A 13,718-nucleotide genomic window follows, 5' to 3' on the forward strand; every position below is an offset into this window, starting at 1 on the left:
CATTTTCTGTGACGTAGCAGCGACTTTGCTAGCGATGTCGCTGTGTGTGACATCCAGCAACAACCTGGCTCCTGCTGTGAGGTTGCTGATTGTTGCTGAATGTCCTGGATCATTTTTTGGTTGTTGCTCTCCCGCTGTGAAGCACACATCGCTGTGTGTGACAGCGAGAAAGCAACGAACTGAATGTGCAGGGAGCCGGCTTCTGCGGACGCTGGTAACCAAGGTAAATATCGGGTAACCAAGCAAAGGCTTTTCTTGGTTACCCGATATTTACCTTGGTTACCAGCTTCCGCAGCTTCTTAAAGCCAGCTCCCTGCACATGTAGCCAAGGCACACATCGGGTAACTATAAGCAAATCGGTTTGCTTATTAATCCGATGTGTACTCTGGCTACGAGTGCAGGGAGCCAGCGCTAAGCGGTGTGTGCTGGTAGCCAAGGTAAATATCGGGTAACCAAGTGAAGCACTTTGCTTGGTTGCCCGATATTTACCTTAGTTACCAAGCGCAGCATCGCTTCCACGCGTCGCTGCTGGCTGGGGGCTGGTTACTGGTGAGATCTGCCTGTTTGACAGCTCACCAGTGACCATGTAACGACGCAGCAGCAATCCTGATAAGGTCAGATCGTAGTCGTGATCGCTGCTGCGTCGCTACATGTGACCTAGGCTTTAGACTGCTTCACAAAATCAGCATGCAGGGTACAATTTTTTTTTATTCGCTTAAACTGATTGGATGGTATGTTGCGCATCCATTTATAGTAGTGCCCACTATTATAGTGAACATAACGGTTAGCATCGACCTTTTTAAAAAACGTCTTGGTCAGAATGCGATTCCCATTGTGAAAAATGGTAAGATCTAGGAAGTCTACACTAGTATTGCTCAAGATTGGTGAAAATGTTAGGCCCCAGTTGTTGTTATCTGTTGCAGACATGAAACTATTGATATTACTGGCAGAGTTGTCCCAAATAATAAAAAGGTCATCAATGTACCATTTATATAGCACAATGAGACCTGATAAATCATTGTTAAAGATAAAAATAAACTCGAAGGTGGCCATAAACAAATTTGCATACGTAGGTGCCACCTTCGAGTCCATTGCGGTCCCGAGTGTCTGTTGGTACATGTTATCAATGAATGTGAAGAAATTATTATTTAGAATGAATGACATGCCTTACAAAATAAAAAATTTCTGTATTGGAGGAATCCTGTCATCTGTTTCCAGAAAAAAATCAAAACATAATAAACCCAAATTGTGGGGAATATTAGAATAGAGACAGAGACATCCATGGAGATGAAAACAAAAGAATCTTTCCATGGAATGTCATTAACCAAGCCTGTAAGTTGGGTAGAATCCCTTAGATAACTGTCCATTCTATTAACATGGGGGTGCATTATAAAGTCGATGTATGACGCTAAATTGGATGTTAAGGAACCGATCCCTGAGATTATCGGACGACCCGGGGGTTTGGATAAATCTTTGTGTATTGTTGGCAGATGGTAGAAAAATGCCATAGCAGGGTTAACTACTGTGAGGAATTTTTCTCGGTCTTAAAATATTAGAGGCAATGGCTCCTTTAATTATGTTGTTATATTGTAAAACGGCTAGTTGATAATCCTTTTGTGTCGCCCGCCGGTAATTTGTGGGATCAGATAGGATTCTGAAAGCCTCTGCTATATAGTCTGATTTATTCTGTAGGACATCTCCCCCCCCTTTATCCGCTGGTCTGATGATATTATTATTCCCTTTTAGAGAGCTTAATGCCCTCTTTTCAGATCTGGATAAGTTATAAGGAATATTTCCGCATTGGCTTTTTAACAGGTTGAAATCCTGAAGCACCATTTCACATAATGTGTGTAAATTGTGTCCTTTACTTTCCGTTGGATAAAAATTAGAGGTCCTTCTAAGGTCAGAGTGTAAGAATTGATCGGTGACCAAATCACCTAAAGGTGCACTATTGGATGTCGCCCTACCCGCCATAATGGTATAGTGTCTCTGCAGAGTCAATTTTCTAATAAATGTCTGTAGATCGGTAAATAAATCAAATTGTTTTATATTAAAAGTGGGACAAAAAGAAAGGCCCTTATTAAGTAAAGAAATTTCAGCAGTAGTAGGTGTATAATCTGAAAGATGAAATATATTATTTCTCTTATTTCAGCATCCAGCAGATAAACTTTTTTCCCTTTTTTGCTTTGTTTTGGCTCCAGTTCTGGTCCCTCTGTAACGCTTTTTCTTTTTACCGACTTTGGAGTTAGATAATTGATTATCACATTGTTCTGACCGGGGATGGCCTTGGGTAAAAAAAGCACTAATGTTGCAGCATAAGTGGAATTATCAATAGTGATAAGTTTATTATGATCAGGTAGTGTAGAGGATGAACCAGGGGTTGCAGTAAAATCCTATATATTATCATGAATGGTGAGATCAAGCAAATCAAATGAAGTATTGTTACATGTATTAGATACTAGAGGGTTGATATATGTATCAGATGCCAGAGGGTTAAGGCCCAGTCACACACAACGACTTCCCAGCGATCCCGAAAAACGATGCGACCTGATAGGGATCGCAGGTAAGTCGCTGGGAGGTCGCAGGTGAGATGTCACACAGTCAGATCTTACCAGCGATGCAGGAACAATACAGGTCGCAGTAGCGACCTGTATAACGATCTCAGCAGTCACTGTGACCCTGTCACAGTGTCAAACACAGCGATGTGTCCTGCCCAGCAGGACATCGCCTTTGAAGAAAATGGCCTGGACCATTCTGTAACGACTAGAGATCTCACAGCAGGGGCCTGATCGCTGGTAGGTGTCACACATAACAAGATCGCTAACGGGATCGCTAATGCGTCACGGAAACCGTGACTCAGCTGCGATCTCGCTAGCGATCTCGTTATGTGTGACGGTACTTCTTTTAGATACAGAGTCAACTATTCCAATCTCCTCAAAGGAATTAGCTGCCATCAAAGAAACCAGAGATCTCTCTTTCCTCAATTTATCAACTTGCGTCTGAATTATAGCCAAATCCTGTTGTGTATCAGTGTTCAATTTGTCTGTATTGGTATCAAAAACCTTATTAACATCTAAGGACAGAGTATTTGCCCCCATAAGTGTTGTTCTAGTAGTTATAAGAGCAATAGAAGAAATGTGTACTTTAATAACCTCAATAGAAGAAGGAAGAGATGAGTATTTCTCAAGGACTGTATGGGGGTAGTGGTCCATACAGGAGGGGTCGCTTGGACAATGTTTTGTGAACTATTGTCTCCAACACTGGCTAGCAGTGGAGAAGACACACTAGGATCAGCAGAATGTGATCTAATGCTACTGAATTGCTGAAACCTATATATCTTATATCTACTGTTGGTGAAACCCCTTGTGTGGTTAGAACCACTCACGGTGGAGCCTTTTCACACAGGCTTCTCCCCTATGTGAATTTTGTGATGTCTAACAAGGTCTGATTTCTGAATAAAACATTTTCCACACTCTGAACATGAAAATGGCTTGTCCCGTGTGTGAAATCTTTGATGCCCAACAAATTCTGATTTCCGAATAAAACATTTCCCACATTCTGAACATGAAAATGGCTTCTCCCGTGTGTGAATTTTCTGATGCGAAACAAGGTTTGATTTCTGACTAAAACCTTTCCCACACTCTGAACATGAAAATGGTTTCTCCCCTGTGTGAGATCTTTGATGCATAACAAGTTCTGATTTCCAAATAAAACATTTCCCACATTCTGAACATGAAAATGGCTTCTCCCCTGTGTGAGATCTTTGATGCATAACAACATTTGATTTCTGGTTGAAACATTTCCCACACTCTGATCATGAAAATGGCTTCTCCCGTGTGTGAATTTTCTGATGTCTAACAAGGTCTGATTTACGACTAAAACCTTTCCCACACTCTGAACATGAAAATGGTTTCTCACCTGTGTGAGATCTTTGATGCATAACAAGATCTGATTTCTGGTTGAAACATTTCCCACTCTCTGAACATGAAAATGGCTTCTCCCGTGTGTGAATTTCCTGATGTCTAACAAGGTCTGATTTCTGACTAAAACCTTTCCCACACTCTGAACATGAAAATGGTTTCTCACCTGTGTGAGATCTTTGATGCATAACAAGATTTGATTTCTGGTTGAAACATTTCCCACACTCTGAACATGAAAATGGCTTTTCACGTGTGTGAATTTTCTGATGCAAAACAAGGTTTGATTTCTGACTAAAATCTTTCCCACACTCTGAACATGAAAATAGCTTCTCCCCTGTGTGAGATCTTTGATGCCTAACAAGATCTGATTTCTGGTTGAAACATTTCCCACATTCTGAACATGAAAATGGCTTCTCCCCTGTGTGAAATCTTTGATGCCGGACAAGTTCTGATTTCCAATTAAAACAATTCCCACACTCTGAACATGAAAATAGCTTCTTCCCAGTCTGATATTTTTGATAATCAATAAGGTTTGATTTTCGAGCAAAACATTTCTCACATTGAGGAGATGAAAACGGATTTTCATGTGTCTGAACTTTTTGAAGGTTAACAAGATGTGATTTCTTGGTAAAACATTTCCCACATTTTGAACATGAAAATGGTTTTTCCTTTGAATGAGCCATTTCATGTTCCACATCCCTTCCGTAAGTTTTCTTTTGCTGACAATTCTGTGATAAATCGGAACTTTGGACTTGTTTGAAAAGATCTGATGATAAAGCTTTCCGAAGAAGGACTGGAGGTAGATCTGGGACAGCAGCATGCTCTTCATATGTATCATGTGTGATACTTTCATCATCTGTTATAAATTCTGAAGATATAAGATTTCCATCTGAACTCCCAATACAGTCATCGGCTAAAAATAAACACAATGTTATTATTTTTTAAAGATATTATCTTGAAAGTACATTTACTTTTTTAAACAAGAACCTCATAAATTAAATTAGGAAATAATGTATTCTGATTGTGTTGTCCAATTTCGACATCTTAAGGCCACTTTACACGCTTCGTTTTATCTGACGATATGGCGTCGGGATTAAGCCTGTTTTACACGAGACGATAGATTGTGCAATAGCACAATCGATCGTACCCGTCCCCGTCGTTTTTGTGTCACGGGCAATTAGTTGCCCGTGGCGCACAAACTCGTTTAACCCCCGTCACACGTACTTACCTTCTGGACGACCTCGCTGTGGGCGACGAACGTCCACTTCCTGGAGTGGGAGGGACGTTCGGCGTCACAACAACGTCACACGGCAGCCGGCCAATAGAAGCGGAGGGGCGGAGATGAGCGGGATGTAAATATCCCGCCCACCTCTTTCCTTCCATTAAGCCGTCGGGTGCCGCGGGACGCAGGTATAGCTGCTGTTCATCGTTCCCGTGGTGTCACACGGAGCAACGTGTGATCCCACGGAAACGATTAACAACCGCCGCCATTTTAATTAAACAATTTTATGAAACCTAGCGACGAGTACACGACTCACGATTTGTGAGTGATACTGCGTCGCTAGGAGGTGTCACACGAGACGACGTCGTGCGGTATGCCGGATGTGCGTCACGAAAACCGTGACCCCAACGACACATCGCACAATCTATCATCTCGTGTAAAGCCCGCTTTACAGTTTGTGACGCACTTTCGTCATCGTTAGCGACATCGTTGCGTGTGACACCTACGTGCAACTCCGAATGATTGCAAATAGGGTAAAAAAAAACGTTGATCGTTGACACATCATTCAGTTTCAAAATATTGTTTGTCGTTTGGAACGCAGTAGACATATTGCTACGTTTGACACCCTGCCAATGACGAATAACATCCACATGACCGCCTTGGTCAAACAATATATCGCTGAACGATGTAGCGTTGTTTGTGAGATGTGTACATGTGAACGCTACTAAACGACCTATGTTAGATCTCGGCAAATCATAACAACGATCTGGGGTGTCAAATCGCTAACGAGATCACTAGCGATGTCGTTGTGTGTAAAGCAGCCTTAAGAGTTACATCTTTGTTAATGTAGATCTCCCATTCTTAGCACCAGTTCTCTGGAATGTGCTACAGTAAATAATCTGATTGATTGTCACAATGTGTTTGCAGGATAAGGAGGGACAGGAGGCTCCTATACTGTCCCTCACCCTAGGGGACCCTAAGCTATTCCTAACCTGTGGATTACCCCTGATGATGGAGATGCCAGAGTCCCATACCTTACTATTCTCCTGACCAGATCAAATCTGTTATCCCCCTGGGGAGGGAAGGGGCAGTAGTATGATGGAAACACAGATTAAGACAGACAGGACATATTGCAAACTCACAAAAATAAACAGTGAGAGACTAAAGAGAAAAGCAAGAGCAGGAAGGCAGCGATAAAAAGAGAACAACAACAGCTCACAGCAATAATGCACAACAACTATCTGTAAGTCTGGATCACAACACCTCACCAGATAGTATAGGTAAATTATAGCTGGCATTAATGAAACAGCACATCCAGCATATACAGAAGGGGAGCAAATGATACTTTCTCCTCTACAGCATGTGATCAAAGACATTAACAAGAAGCCTACCAGAGAATAACTCTTGCTAGATTGCCCAAACTTGTGGTTCAACGCCTGTGTCTCCCTACACTGCTCATGGACTTGAGAGCAGTTAACATGTTGAGTACTAGAATCTATAATTTCCACAGATCCTGACACCACTATGACAGTTGGCAAAACCTGCAAAAATCTCCTTGTAACATTGATCCACAGCATAGACAATTTAAAGAGATTTTTTTCGAAGACTAATATACACCGTGTGCAGAATTATTAGTCAAATTGTATTTTAGAGGTTTTTTTATTATTGATCAACAACTATGTTTTCAATCAACTCAAAAGACTCAAATATGAAAGCTTAATATTTTTGGAAGTTGGAGTGGTTTTTTTTAGATTTGGCTATCTTAGGAGGATATCTGTTTGTGCAGGTAACTATTACTGTGCAGAATTATTAGGCAACTTAATAAAAACCAAATCTATTCCCATCTCACTTGTTTATTTTCACAAGGTAAACCAATAACAAATAATATAACTGCACAAAATTTAGAAATAAACATTTCTGACATGCAAAAACAAAACCCAAAAATATTAGTGACCAATTTAGCCACCTTTCTTATGATGACACTCAACAGCCTACCATCCATAGATTTTGTCAGTTGCTTGATCTGTTTTCGATCAACAGTGCGTGCAGCAGTCACCACAGCCTCCAGACACTGTTCTGAGAGGTGTACCATTTTCCCTCCCTGTAGATCTCACATTTTATGAGGGACCACAGGTTCTCTATGGGGTTCAGATCAGGTGAACAAAGTGGCCATGTTATTATTTTTTCATCTTTTAGACCTTTACTGGCCAGCCACACCGTGGAGTAGTTTGATGCATGTGATGGAGCATTGTACTGCATGAAAATCATGTTTTTCTTGAAAAGATACCGACTTAATCCTGTACCTCTGCTTGAAGAAGTTGTCTTCCAGAAACTGGCAGTAGGTCTGGGAGTTGAACTTCACTCCATCCTCAACCCAAAAAGGTCCCACAAGTTCATCTTTGATGATACCAGCCCATACCAGTACCCCACCTCCACCTTGCTGGCATCTGAGTCGGAGTGGAGCTCTCTCCCCTTTACTTATCCACCTCTGGCCCATCAAGAGTCACTCTTATTTCATCAGTCCATAAAACCTTTGAAAAATCAGTCTGAAGATATTTCCCAGTCTTGACGTTTTATCTTATGCTTCTTGTTCAAAAGTGGTCGTTTTTCAGCCTTCCTTACCTTGGCCATGTCCCTGAGTATGGCACACCTTGTGCTTTTTGATACTCCAGTAACGCTGCAGCTCTGAAATATGGCCAAACTGGTGGCAAATGGCATCATGGCAGCTTCATGCTCGATTTTCCTCAATTCATGGGCAGTTATTTTGCGCCTTTTTTGCCCAACACGCTTCTTGCGACCTTGTTAGCTATTTGCCATGAAACACTTGATTGTTCGGTGATCGCACTTCAAAAGTTTGGCAATTTCAAGACTGCTGCATCCCTCTGCAAGACATCTCACAATTTTGGACATTTCAGAGCCCGTCAAATCTCTCTTCTGACCCATTTTGCCAAAGGAAAGGAAGTTGCAGAATAAGTAAGCACACATTATATAGGGTGTTGATGTCATTACACCAGACCCCTCCTCATTACAGAGATGCACATCACCTGATTTACTTAACTGGTAGTTGGCTCTCAACCTATACAGCTTGGAGTAGGACAACGTGTATAAAAAGTATCATGTGATCAAAATACTCATTTGCCTAATAATTCTGCACACAGTGTAATAGTTACAGACAGATGCCGGATATTTAATAGGGACTGGACTGTAAAATTGAATGCCTATCCTTAAGCGGGCTTTACACGCTACGATATTGCTAGCGATATCATACGCACAAGCACCCGCCCCTGTCGTGCATGCGATTTCGTGTGATCGCTGCCGCAGCGAACATTATCGCTACGGCAGCGTCACACGCAATTATCTGGTCGGCGTCGTCGCTGTGACTGCTGAACAATCCCTCCCTCAAGGGGGAGGGATGTTCGGCATCACAGTGACGTCACCGCGACGTCACTAAGCGGACGGCCAATCAAAGCGGAGGGGCAGAGATGAGTGGGACGTGACATCCCGCCTACCTCCTTCCTTCCGCATTGCGGCCGGCGGCAGGTAAGGAGACGTTCCTCGCTCCTGCGGTGTCACACACAGCGAAGTGTGCTGCCGCACGAGCGACGAACCACATCGATAATCAACCATTACCGATTTTTGGTTTTGGGACGACCTCTCCATGGTGAACGATTTTCACCATTTTTGAGGTTGCTTAAGGTCGCTGGTAAGTGTCACACGCTGCGATATCGTTAATGACGCCATATGTGCGTCACTAACAACGTGACCCAGACGATAAAACATTAACGATATCGTAGCGTGTAAAGCCCCCTTTAGGCTTTGTAACCAAAAGCAGTAGCTTAACACCCTTCTTCTGGTCAGCCTACAAAAGTCGCACAATTCCAATTTGCTCTCCCTTTCCCCTAATGCCAGCCTGTGTCCTGTTCTTTAGACTCCTGCAATTAAGAGACCTTTGGTTACATCATGTCACATGACTTTGGTCATTAAAGGTTTTTAAACAATCAACATTAGAATACAACTGATGGGGACCCTAAGAGAGTGGAGTTCTTGAGAAATTGCGCAGTTTGACTCCTCCCGCCGCTGGCCCTGACTGTAACTAGGGTTTTTATGAGTAGGGCTTATATTTCAAGCATTCCCCAAAAATCCCATAAAATCATGCTATGGCTTATTTTGGGTTTTGGGTTTTTTTTCGGGGAAACGGTATTCATGAACCCTCTGCAGGTCTTTAAGTTGCCTTCATAACAACATAGAAAAGGCACTAGAAACAAACAGCAGAAGAAGCAGAAGCAAAGAAAATACAGCTGAAAAAACCCAGAGCAGAAAGCCTAAAAATGTAAACACAAAATTAGTGCAGAAAGTACATGAGTAGATATCTCTTACTGGATAGATCTGGAGGAAACACATCCTGAGGAACATCGGGATCTTCTTGTTTACAGTCCTGTGGGAGAAGAGGACGAGGACATCTCTCTGGTGTTGTCCTCTTACTGGATAGAACTGGAGGAGACACATAGAGGGACTGAATTCATTCCTTACATACAGATAATTATAGGTCGTGTGTATTTAGTCCTGTCTATTACCTGGTGATGTGAGGGGCTGGGGAACCTCCATCATGACGTCCTTGTACAGATCTTTGTGTCCTTCTAAATACTCCCACTCCTCCATGGAGAAATAGACGGTGACATCCTGACACCTTATAGGAACCTAACACACACAATGATACCGTCACCCCCGGTCCCTTCATAGCGTTACTGTATAATGTCCCAGCATTCCCAGCAGTGTCACCTCTCCAGTCAGCAGCTCAATCATCTTGTAGGTGAGTTCTAGGATCTTCTGGTCATTGATGTCCTCATGTATCGGGGGGTGAGGTGGAGGCCCCGTGATTGGGCTCAGGGGTCTTCCCCATCCCTCAGACACAGGGGCCTGACAGCGCTCACTAGAGGTCTTCTTCACTACTGTGTAATCCTGGTTATGGAGAGACACAGTAATAAATCTCACTCCAGACATTTCCAGAGTCCTCACCTCTCCAGTTCTGTCCATCTGTTATTCCCATAGATAAGAATGATGTAATGTGACGTCATCAGAATCTCTCACCTCTCCAGTAAGCCGGAAGAGGATCTCTAGGGTGAGGTGTAATATCTTCTCCGCCATCTTGTCCCTGTCCATATCCATCCTTCACGGGGCAATCAGGAGGATTCTCTTCTATTGAAGATCTCCACTGAGAGGATCCGATATTGTAGGGACCTGAATTGGGAGAAGATGACGATGTAACATCATAAAGAATCCGCTGTAATAATACAATTACTGGAGATAATAAGGGGAAACATATAATGAGAACATTCTGGGGGAATATTATGGTATGTGGGGCAAAAAGGGGCCGAGGACCAAGGGCAGAAAGGGGCCAAGGACCGAGGGCAGAAAGGGGCCGAGGACCGAGGGCAGAAAGGGGCCGAGGACCGAGTGCAGAAAGGGGCCAAGGACCGAGGGCAGAAAGGGGCCGAGGACCGAGGGCAGAAAGGGGCCAAGGACCGAGGGCAGAAAGGGGCCGAGGACCGAGGGCAAAAAGGGGCCGAGGACCGAGGGCAGAAAGGGGCCAAGGACCGAGGGCAGAAAGGGGCCGAGGACCGAGGGCAGAAAGGGGCCGAGGTCCGAGTGCAGAAAGGGGCCAAGGACCGAGGGCAGAAAGGGGCCGAGGACTGAGGGCAGAAAGGGGCCGAGGACTGAGGGCAGAAAGGGGCCGATGACTGAGGGTAGAAAGGTGCTGAGGACAGAAAGGGGCCGAGGACCGAGGGCAGAAAGGGGCCGAGGACCGAGGGCAGAAAGGGGCCGAGGACTGAGGGCAGAAAGGGGCCGAGGACTGAGGGCAGAAAGGGGCCGATGACTGAGGGTAGAAAGGTGCTGAGGACAGAAAGGGGCCGAGGACCGAGGGCAGAAAGGGGCCGAGGACCGAGGGCAGAAAGGGGCCGAGGACTGAGGGCAGAAAGGGGCCGAGGACTGAGGGCAGAAAGGGGCCGATGACTGAGGGTAGAAAGGTGCTGAGGACAGAAAGGGGCCGAGGACTGAGGGCAGAATGCGACCGAGGACTGAGGGCAGAAAGGGGCCGAGGACTGAGGGCAGACGGGTTTCCTCACTTCCGGCCTCTCATAGTTGGGGTGTTTGTATCTATCAGAGGAAAAGGAACAAAAACCTCACAATTCATAGAAATCAGCGAGAGAAAAACACCAAGAAAGTCTCAGAGCTGAAGGGGTTAATGCCGCCTGCCCCAGTAATGGGGAATCTCCACACACCTCCACCTGCAGAGCCGCACACTAGATATATAATACCCTGCACCTACCTCCACCTGCAGAGCCGCACACTAGATATATAATACCCTGCACCTACCTCCACCTGCAGAGCCGCACACTAGATATATAATACCCTGCACCTACCTCCACCTGCAGAGCCGCACACTAGATATATAATACCCTGCACCTACCTCCACCTGCAGAGCCGCACACTAGATATATAATACCCTGCACCTACCTCCACCTGCAGAGCCGCACACTAGATATATAATACCCTGCACCTACCTCCACCTGCAGAGCCGCACACTAGATATATGGCTGCTCTGTGCTTACAGGACCTGTGATGATGTCACATGGAGGGGAGGAGTCAGGGTCACATGGTCAGCTCCTCAGTGTATGCAGGACTCTGGTTGAGGGGACGGTTATGTGTGGGGTCAGGAGTAGACATGACCGATCCTGAACATTATTGTTCGGTGTTTGTAGTGAACCCAGAATTAGTTTTCGGAGTTTGGGTGCCTTATGAATGTGACCACTGGAGGGAGTAGCACTGTGCTCTGTGCTCGGATATACTTGGTACTCGGTGTTCGCTGCTTGGCGCTCGGTGCTCGGCCCACTGGGAGTCGCTTGCAGTGTATGAATGTCTCGCATTATATAAAGTGGATATCAAAAAGCAAATAAGAGGCTAAACCATAACTTTTAATAAAAGAGACCTAATACCGAGGCCAATGTAACCATAAGCATCCCCGACTGCTATCAGGATATAAGGCGTAGACCACGCCACACAAGAGATAGCCTCTCAGGGATGCCACAAATATAACAAACTAAACAAACAAAAAACAAAAAAAAGATAAATATATATAGATTGTGTTTCCACGTGTTATCCTGATAACAGTCTGCTTATGGTTACATTGGCCTATGTATTAGGTCTTTCACATAATTTTATTAAAAGTTACATTTTTGCCTCTTATTTGCTTTTTGATATTTATTCATCAGTGGCATTGACACATTTGCTGTATTCTATTAGATAAAGTAGAGAATAAAATTAGAAAACAACAAACAATTTCCTAAACGTTGCGGTCATTGTGTCGTCCTATGTGATTATATACCCTGTTTCCCCGAAAATAAGACATTGTCTTATATTAATTTTTGCTCCCAAAAATGCACTGATCTTATATTCAGGGGATGTCTTATTTTTCCATGAAGAAAAAAATCACAATTATTGATGAACAAAAACCCTGAAACTTTATTATATGCTGTACAGTAGTTATCACAAACCAGCAGAACCAGACAAACCATGAACCCTATCAAGAATGTTTTACTGCCATTACTTCCATGTACAACAATCTATGGCACATTTATTGATCACAATATTTAACATCACAATGCAAGATTTATTCAGTGACAGTCATGTCATCATCTTCTGGAACATCATCATAACAATCCAAACTTTCAATTGTTTGGTGAATTTCTTGTGACTCCATTTCTTTCAGAATCATTTGCCTAAATCTCTCATGTTTGGCAATAGCATTGTCCTTAAATGAGCTCCTCTTGTCCAGGTCGCTGCTCGTAGTGCATTTGCAATGCAACTGTCAGTGATTTTGTCCCATGAATTTTTCACCCAAGTCACAACCTCTTGCAGTTTAGGCTTCACAAAGTTTCCACGCTGATTTCTCTCCATTCTGTTTTCAATGTAGTCATTGATTTTCACGCGCAAATTGTCCTTGAATGGCTTGTTTACTGCAATATCCAGAGTCTGGAGATATGCCGTCATTCCTGCGGGAATCATTATCTGATCTACGTTTCTGTCATGAAGAAATGTCTTCATATCTTTCGCGCGGTGTGTGCTGGCTGCATCCCAGACTAGCAGACCTCTATGGCTCCCTCGCATAACATGTGGCAGTATTAAGTCAACCCACTTCCTCATAATTGCTTGCGTGGCCCAGGTTTTTTCAGTTTGAAGAATAAATATGCCTGAAACACGTTCAATCTTATCCTTCTTGCCCTTAGAAATAAATAAAGGTGGGACTTTAATGCCATCCAGACGAATTGCCAATATGCAGGTAACACGTGCACTTTCGTAAGCACTGGAGGGAATGTACACTGAGGAGGCACCCGCTGTTCAATTGCTGGTTGAGATACTTGGCCCATAAACACTGCCGTTTCATCCATAGCAATCATGTTGGATAGATTGTATTTAGAGAAGTCAGTGTCATCAATAAAGGACTTGAATGCAAATGCACGTTTAATAATTTCAGCATCTTCCAGCCTAAACAGTGTTGTGGATCTTCTTAAAGACAG

At 43.8% G+C, this 13,718-nt stretch overlaps 1 pseudogene; it reads right to left on the reverse strand.

The window, feature by feature from the left end:
* Positions 1-1,335: 1,335 nt before the first annotated feature.
* On the reverse strand, positions 1,336-13,191 carry LOC142261668 (uncharacterized; annotated as a pseudogene).
* Between the last annotated feature and the right edge of the window lie 527 nt (positions 13,192-13,718).

Source organism: Anomaloglossus baeobatrachus, unplaced genomic scaffold (genome assembly GCF_048569485.1).
Source record: "Anomaloglossus baeobatrachus isolate aAnoBae1 unplaced genomic scaffold, aAnoBae1.hap1 Scaffold_2374, whole genome shotgun sequence".
In the NCBI taxonomy this organism is placed as follows: domain Eukaryota; kingdom Metazoa; phylum Chordata; class Amphibia; order Anura; family Aromobatidae; genus Anomaloglossus; species Anomaloglossus baeobatrachus.